At 43.6% G+C, this 8,133-nt stretch overlaps 1 long non-coding RNA gene across 1 annotated transcript; it reads left to right on the top strand.

The window, feature by feature from the left end:
• Positions 1-6,463: 6,463 nt before the first annotated feature.
• On the top strand, positions 6,464-7,604 carry LOC109868023 (uncharacterized). Its single transcript, XR_002251875.2, has 4 exons — positions 6,464-6,643; positions 6,933-7,053; positions 7,175-7,247; positions 7,488-7,604. It is a non-coding gene; the product is annotated as an uncharacterized LOC109868023 (long non-coding RNA).
• Positions 7,605-8,133: the final 529 nt, after the last annotated feature.

Genomic DNA, 8,133 nt, shown 5'->3' with positions numbered 1-8,133 from the left:
CATTGTTTAAAAGACTCTTAAAGTCTAAGCATTTTGAATTACCCACAATCCTTTAACAACAGCGCCACGTGGCACTATTAAGAATTCACAAATTGCAAAAACCTAATAATTCTATATCAGCACAAGACAGATAAATTAAGTGTTTTTTACTCAAAATTCAATGTCTGACTGCTACTTTTATTATTTTCAGTAAAAACGTCAAACGTAATAGAATTAAGTAAAAACAACTTATTTAATACATGTTAGATTGACTTTAAAATATTCAATAATCATAATTTGTAAGAACTCAACTTTAGATTAGCAGAACACAAATAGATAAAGTTATACTTACTCAATAACCTAATATTTGTTAACAGTATTCAAAAACATTAAGTCATAAGAAATCTTATTGATATCTGAGTTAGTACCACTTTTATTATGATTTGTGTTCTGCTAACCGTTGGAGATTTTATGATTTAGGTAGTTACTTTTTACAGTGTATGGATGTTATCCTACACCCCACAGGAAGCCTGTTCTCAATGTGTTACAGTGTAGTATTAAGGTGTTGAAATGAGGTTAAGTGACCTGGGCTGATCTGGCCTGGCATCTGTCCTGGTCTGTCATCCCTGTTTACCTGTAGACGTGCCTTGAAACTGGGGCTTAAAATGGCCACCAATAGAAACTTGTAACGTAGAAATCAGCACCTCGGACCTCCACTCTTGCCTGTTAACCTCGTCTGTTCCGGGCTCATAATGCAGAGGTTCCATGGACTGGTGGACCCTTCTGCCCTCCCACCCAGATGCAGCTACTGTGGAGATCACAGATGGGTGTCCATGGGGATCCTAATGAACTGTTGAATATTCTCAAGGCTATTCTGGGAATTTGTGGACTGTAGTAAAGGGATGGGGTTATGAGGACTTTACCCTGGTCATTTGGGGATGGGGTTGTCACGTACATCTTGGGTTTACTTAATATTGATGAACAGTAAAGATGATATTCAAATACAATTGTCAAAGACAACAATGTTTTAGGTGTCAATTATATCCTTTATTTGACATTAAATATAGCACAGTCATTTAAAAAGAACACCACCAAGCTAAAACTATAAATTAACTCTGCATTAGGATCAATTTAAACTCATTTGGATTCTAATTCAAAAAAACATTCAAATAATTCCATCCTAAATCCTCATTATACTGCTTATACCTTGGTCTGTGGGCACAGAAAAGCACAGCATAGCACTCCCTATTCATCCTAACATTGACTTTTCCAAAGTGAAGGGAGGGAGCACAGCATTTAAAAGTCACTTCCGCTCACCGACCAATGCTCTTAGCCCCCCTTCCCTCCCAGACCACCCCTTTCTGTCGCCTTCCCATCAGGAGAGCCCCAAGTCAGACTGTTTACCCACAGTGTAAACTTATTAAGTCAGTGATGTCAGATTACTGGAAGAATGGAGGCTGAATCAAAGCTGTTGGTATGTCGGGGTTTAAGGGACAGAGCAGCAGGAACCAGACTGTCCAGAGTTCAACCCCATCGTTTGCATCCGGTGAGCAGGGGGCAGTTTGCCACTGGCTGTCTTCATGGTCCTTCACTTACTCGTAAATACTGTTGTGCAGTGTTGGATTCTCAACACTCTCATCCTTCTCGTGACAGATGAAATGAAAAAAATAAAATCAAAGTTATACTCTATTTTGTGAGTGCTTGCCTATATTTCTCATATTCTCATCCCACTTTTTTTTTTGACAGGAACTGGCAAAACAAAGAAAACTTTAAAGTCTCGGCTGGCAATGAAAATGTCCTTTAGCCTTATTTCAGTCGTTGGGCTTCAATCAAAATGACTTTGTAATTGGTGTGTATGATTAGATTAGTTGGAATAAAGTCAACCTCCCCTTTTTTTAAAGGATTAAGGTGAATAAAAAAGCTGCCATTAAAAAGTGTTCATTCTAAACTCTGTAGAGGAGGGTGGGGATGGTGGGTAAAAATGCAATCTTGTATAAAAAGAAAACGATGAAGAAAAAAATGTTGACTTGTTGGGAATGCAAATCAGCCCAATCGCATTTTATGCTAATAAAAGGAATGGCAAAACATTTCAATGTATTCTTGTCTTGTTACAGCCAGGCTAAGAGCTTCTAAATCCCTACCATTTACCAAATTAAACTAATTTAAAGTGCTTCCAAAAGGCACATCTGTAGGCTGACGTTTGTCCCAAGCCTTGAGAGTGGGCTGCGAAAGCATTCGACATTCCATTGATCCTTGAATAGTCATGCCTGTCATGGAGCCATATCAACCATTATCATTCTAATTTTACTGCCTTTCTTGGCCCCTAATCTAATTTGCAATGATGCTGGAGCATTTCCTGAGGCCACTGCACTTTCTTCAGAATTTCAACAAGGGCATTAAAGCCCCCCAATTTACATTAATGAAGTGCACATTTAATTAAACAGTGACTGCCCCTAAAAACCAACTAATCCCTTTGAATATATATATATATATATATATATTTTAAATGTAACCTTTATTTAACTAGCCAAGTCAGTTAAGAAGAAATTCTTATTTACAATGACGGCCTACACCTGCAAAACCTAGACGACGCTGGGGCCAATTGAGTGCCGCCCTATGGGACTCCAATCATGGCCGGTTAAGATTCAGCCTGGAATCAAACCAGGGTGCCTGTAGCGACACCTCAAGCACTTTGTGGCACCTCCTCCGTTTATGCTAGTCTCCCTCGACTCCTATGAAAAGGCCATGCCATCATGAGGCATCTGATAGTGACCCGAGTTGCTGCCCTGATCCACAGACAACTTCATCAACAACATCAGGTAATGTGTATTATGTGAAAAGTTCTATAAAAAAATACCCGGCTTGAGAAACTAGTAGGTTAATTCCCCAGCCAAGCAGATACAACAAGTACAGTCATTTTGGTTGTGAAGTACGTTAACAAAAAACCTTTGTCCTTTCTTATTATAGCACCATATCACAGGCCCTCCCAGTCAACACCACCTCATATGACTGCCTGCTGCAGTTGTTCGAGAGATGTCCAGTTTGCAGCTGAACATGCAGCATAAATGAAATCAAATCAAATTTTATTTGTCACATACACATGGTGAGCAGATGTTAATGCGAGTGTAGCGAAATGCTTGTGCTTCTAATTCCGACAATGCAGTAATAACCAACGAGTAATCTAACTAACAATTCCAAAACTACTACCTTATACACACAAGTGTAAAGGGATAAAGAATATGTACATAAAGATATGTGAATGAGTGATGGTACAGAACGGCATAGGCAAGATGCAGTAGATGGTATCGAGTACAGTATATACATATGAGTATATACATATGAGATGAGTATGTAAACAAAGTGGCATAGTTTAAAGTGGCTAGTGATACATGTATTACATAAAGATGCAGTAGATGATATAGAGTACAGTATATACGTAGACATATGAGATGAATAATGTAGGGTATGTAAAACATTATATTAAGTAGCATTGTTTAAAGTGGCTAGTGATATATTTTACATCAATTCCCATTATTAAAGTGGCTGGAGTTGAGTCAGTGTGTTGGCAGCAGCCACTCAATGTTAGTGGTGGCTGTTTAACAGTCTGATGGCCTTGAGATAGAAGCTGTTTTTCAGTCTCTCGGTCCCAGCATTGATGCACCTGTACTGACCTCGCCTTCTGGATGATAGCGGGGTGAACAGGCAGTGGCTCGGGTGGTTGTTGTCCTTGATGATCTTTATGGCCTTCCTGTGACATCGGGTGGTGTAGGTGTCCTGGAGGGCAGGTAGTTTGCCCCTGGTGATGCGTTGTGCGGACCTCACTACCCTCTGGAGAACCTTACGGTTGTAGGCGGAGCAGTTGCAGTACCAGGCGGTGATACAGCCCGACAGGATGCTCTCGATTGTGCATCTGTAGAAGTTTGTGAGTGCTTTTGGTGACAAGCCAAATTTCTTCAGCCTCCTGAGGTTGAAGAGGTGCTGCTGCGCCTTCTTCACGATGCTGTCTGTGTGGGTGGACCAATTCAGTTTGTCTGTGATGTGTACGCCAAGGAACTTAAAACTTACTACCCTCTCCACTGCTGTTCCATCGATGTGGATAGGGGGGGGTGTTCCCTCTGCTGTTTCCTGAAGTCCACAATCATCTCCTTAGTTTTGTTGACGTTGAGTGTGAGGTTATTTTCCTGACACCACACTCCGAGGGCCCTCATCTCCTCCCTGTAGGCCGTCTCGTCGTTGTTGGTAATCAAGCCTACCACTGTTGTGTCGTCCGCAAACTTGATGATTGAGTTGGAGGCATGCATGGCCACGCAGTCGTGGGTGAACAGGGAGTACAGGAGAGGGCTCAGAACGCACCCTTGTGGGGCCCCAGTGTTGAGGATCAGCGGGGTGGAGATGTTGTTACCTACCCTCACCACCTGGGGGCGGCCCGTCAGGAAGTCCAGTACCCAGTTGCACAGGGCGGGCTCGAGACCCAGGGTCTCGAGCTTGACGATGAGTTTGGAGGGTACTATGGTGTTAAATGCTGAGCTGTAGTCGATGAACAGCATTCTCACATAGGTATTCCTCTTGTCCAGATGGGTTAGGGCAGTGTGCAGTGTGGTTGAGATTACATCGTCTGTGGACCTATTTGGGCGGTAAGCAAATTTGAGTGGGTCTAGGGTGTCAGGTAGGGTGGAGGTGATATGGTCCTTGACTAGTCTGTCAAAGCACTTCATGATGACGGAAGTGAGTGCTACGGGGCGGTAGTCGTTTAGCTCAGTTACCTTAGCTTTCTTGGGAACAGGAACAATGGTGGCCCTCTTGAAGCATGTGGGAACAGCAGACTGGGATAGGGATTGATTGAATATGTCCGTAAACACACCAGCCAGCTGGTCTGCGCATGCTCTGAGGGCGCGGCTGGGGATGCCGTCTGGGCCTGCAGCCTTGCGAGGGTTAACACGTTTAAATGTTTTACTCACCTCGGCTGCAGTAAAGGGGAGTCCGCATGTTTTGGTTGCGGGCCGTGTCAGTGGCACTGTATTGTCCTCAAAGCGGGCAAAAAAGTTATTTAGTCTGCCTGGGAGCAAGGCATCCTGGTCCGTGACTGGGCTGGTTTTCTTTTTGTAATCCGTGATTGACTGTAGACCCTGCCACATACCTCTTGTGTCTGAGCCGTTGAATTGCGATTCTGCCTTGCGGAGGGAATAGCTACACTGTTTGTATTCGGTCATGTTTCCGGTCACCTTGCCCTGATTAAAAGCAGTGGTTCGCGCTTTCAGTTTCACGCGAATGCTGCCATCAATCCACGGTTTCTGGTTTGGGAATGTTTTAATCGTTGCTATGGGAACGACATCTTCAACGCACATTCTAATGAACTCGCTCACCGAATCAGCGTATTCGTCAATGTTGTTGTCTTACGCAATACGAAACATATCCCAGTCCACGTGTTGGAAGCAGTCTTGGAGTGTGGAATCAGATTGGTCAGACCAGCGTTGAACAGACCTCAGCGCGGGAGCTTCTTGTTTTAGTTTCTGTTTGTAGGCAGGGAGCAACAAAATGGAGTCGTGGTCAGCTTTTCCGAAAGGAGAGTGGGAGAGGGCCTTATATGCGTCGCGGAAGTTAGAATAGCAATGATCCAAGGTTTTGCCAGCCCTGGTTGCGCAATCGATATGCTGATACAATTTAGGGAGTCTTGTTTTCAGATTAGCCTTGTTAAAATCCCCAGCTACAATGAATGCAGCCTCAGGATATGTGGATTCCAGTTTGCAAAGAGTCAAATAAAGTTCGTTCAGAGCCATCGATGTGTTTGCTTGGGGGGGAATATATACGGCTGTGATTATAATCGAAGAGAATTCCCTTGGTAGATAATGCGGTCGACATTTGATTGTGAGGAATTCTAAATCAGGTGAACAGAAGGACTTGAGTTCCTGTATGTTGTTGTGACCACACCACGTCTCGTTAACCATAAAGCATACGCCCCACCCCTCTTCTTACCAGAAAGATGTTTGTTTCTGTCGGCGTGATGCGTGGAGAAACCAGCTGGCTGCACCGACTCCGATAGCGTCTCTCCAGTGAGCCATGTTTCCGTGAAGCAAAGAACGTTACAGTCTCTGATGTCCCTCTGGAATGCTACCCCTGATCGGATTTCATCAACCTTGTTGTCAAGAGACTGGACATTGGCGAGAAGTATGCTAGGGAGTGGTGCGCGATGTGCCCGTCTCCGGAGTCTGACCAGAAGACCGCTTTGTTTCCCTCTTTTACGAAGTCGTTTTTTTGGGTCGCCGGCTGGGATCCATTCCGTTGTCCTGTGTGAAAGGCAGAACACAGGATCCGCTTCGCGAAAGTCATATTCTTGGTCGTACTGATGGTGAGTTGACGCTGCTCTTATATTCAGTAGTTCTTCTCGACTGTATGTAATGAAACCTAAGATGACCTGGGGTACCAATGTAAGAAATAACACGTAAAAAAACAAAAAACTGCATTGTTTCCTAGGAACGCGAAGCGAGGCGGCCATCTCTGTCGGCGCCGGAAGTAGTTCACAAAGAAGACCAGCAAGGGGCCCCTCATCCAGCCAGAAACCTGCACCTGTCAGCAGCAACAGCAAGGGGCCCCTCATCCAGCCAGAAACCTGCACCTGTCAGCAGCAACAGCTTTCACAAGCTCATCATTTGTACAAATACAGAAGGTAACCCACTTCATTACTTTTGATACATTCGATAACCAATTGTGAAACATAATTTATGTAAACTGACATTATTTGTTTGGTATTTATTTGCTTCTTGGATGCATATAATGTCCAGAGCACTACCTAGCCTGGTTGAACCAGCCTGATCGCTGTGTTCACCATTTCTATTTCACTTCACATTTGATGATATCTGAAGTGAAATAGAAAGGCGATCTGGTTGGTTCCACCAGGCTATTCATAACCACCATTGATAATGTGATCAGTGCTCTGTGTGTGTGTGACCGACCAGTATCTTTGATGAGGGGTCAGGGGCCGATCTACGCTGCTATACCCATCAATAGGGCTCTGGCAAAGACCTCACCTCCAGCCTCACCTCGAGGCCGGTCGTCGATGGGGAGAACAAAATGTAGGTAGGTTTAGTCTGACCTGTTCAAACTTCAACATAGTATGTATTTGTGTGTCAGATATCTACCTATCCCGAACTGCCACTGGTAATAGAACATTGACTGTGTGTACTGTATGTGTTCACAGATGCATGAGATGCGGAGAGACCTGGCGCTCAACACACCTACTCAACACACCCACTCAACACATCCACAATGAGGTGATTACTAATAATACAGTACAGCACAACTGTCCAGTAAAAGCAACACACTTTTCATTCTATGTGTCTCTGATGAACACGGACTCAACTCTGCCTATTTCTACAGATGGACCGGAGGGGCTTTTGCCAGACCATAATTGTGTCGTTTTTATCTGACCTGTTCAAACTTTAACATAGGATAGGTAATACAGTAAAGTACTAACTGCCATTGGTAATAGAACAGTGACTATGTGTTCACAGAAACATGTATGGAGCCAGCACCTGGAGACTTGCAAGATGATGTGATGAAGTCCAGACTGACAGATGGTCTCGATACTGGTGTCTCTGAATGGAGAGTTACCTATCACTCTGCATATACATTTGGTTAAACACAACTTTTACTTGTTTTGTCTTTTTTTTAAATTATTGAATTGAATGGTATCCGTCAATATGGGGAGGGAGAAATCCTGGCATTTCTGCACCAGGATCAGGGAACTCCTGTTGTATACGGGACGTCACACAGGAAGGTATGACCACTCTGACATGTTTGCCAAGGTAGCCCCATTACCACCAGACAAAATGCAGATAGGCACAGTGTCTGTATCAGCTGGGAACGACATTGTTATATTATCAGAACACTGCTTCTATGGTAAAGGGTAGTTTATTCTTCATGGACCTGTTACTACATTTGAAAGTTATCACTTAGAATATCTACATACTGTACATTAAGCTATTTCATTCTTCTCATATTACTCTGTAGAATACTGACCTATTTAAAGCTTCTTCTGGCATCTCACCATACATCTGCCTGTAGTTATTGAAATCAACCTGCAGGAGGTTTGTTTGTTGTGATTGAGTGGAAGGAAACAGCTGCGGGCAAGGTTCTGACAGATAGGCATGTCTTGTT

Source organism: Oncorhynchus kisutch, linkage group LG23, assembly GCF_002021735.2.
Source record: "Oncorhynchus kisutch isolate 150728-3 linkage group LG23, Okis_V2, whole genome shotgun sequence".
Lineage (NCBI taxonomy): Eukaryota > Metazoa > Chordata > Actinopteri > Salmoniformes > Salmonidae > Oncorhynchus > Oncorhynchus kisutch.
The sequence above is the reverse complement of the archived record's forward strand: the minus strand, read 5'-3'. Positions and strand labels throughout refer to the sequence as shown.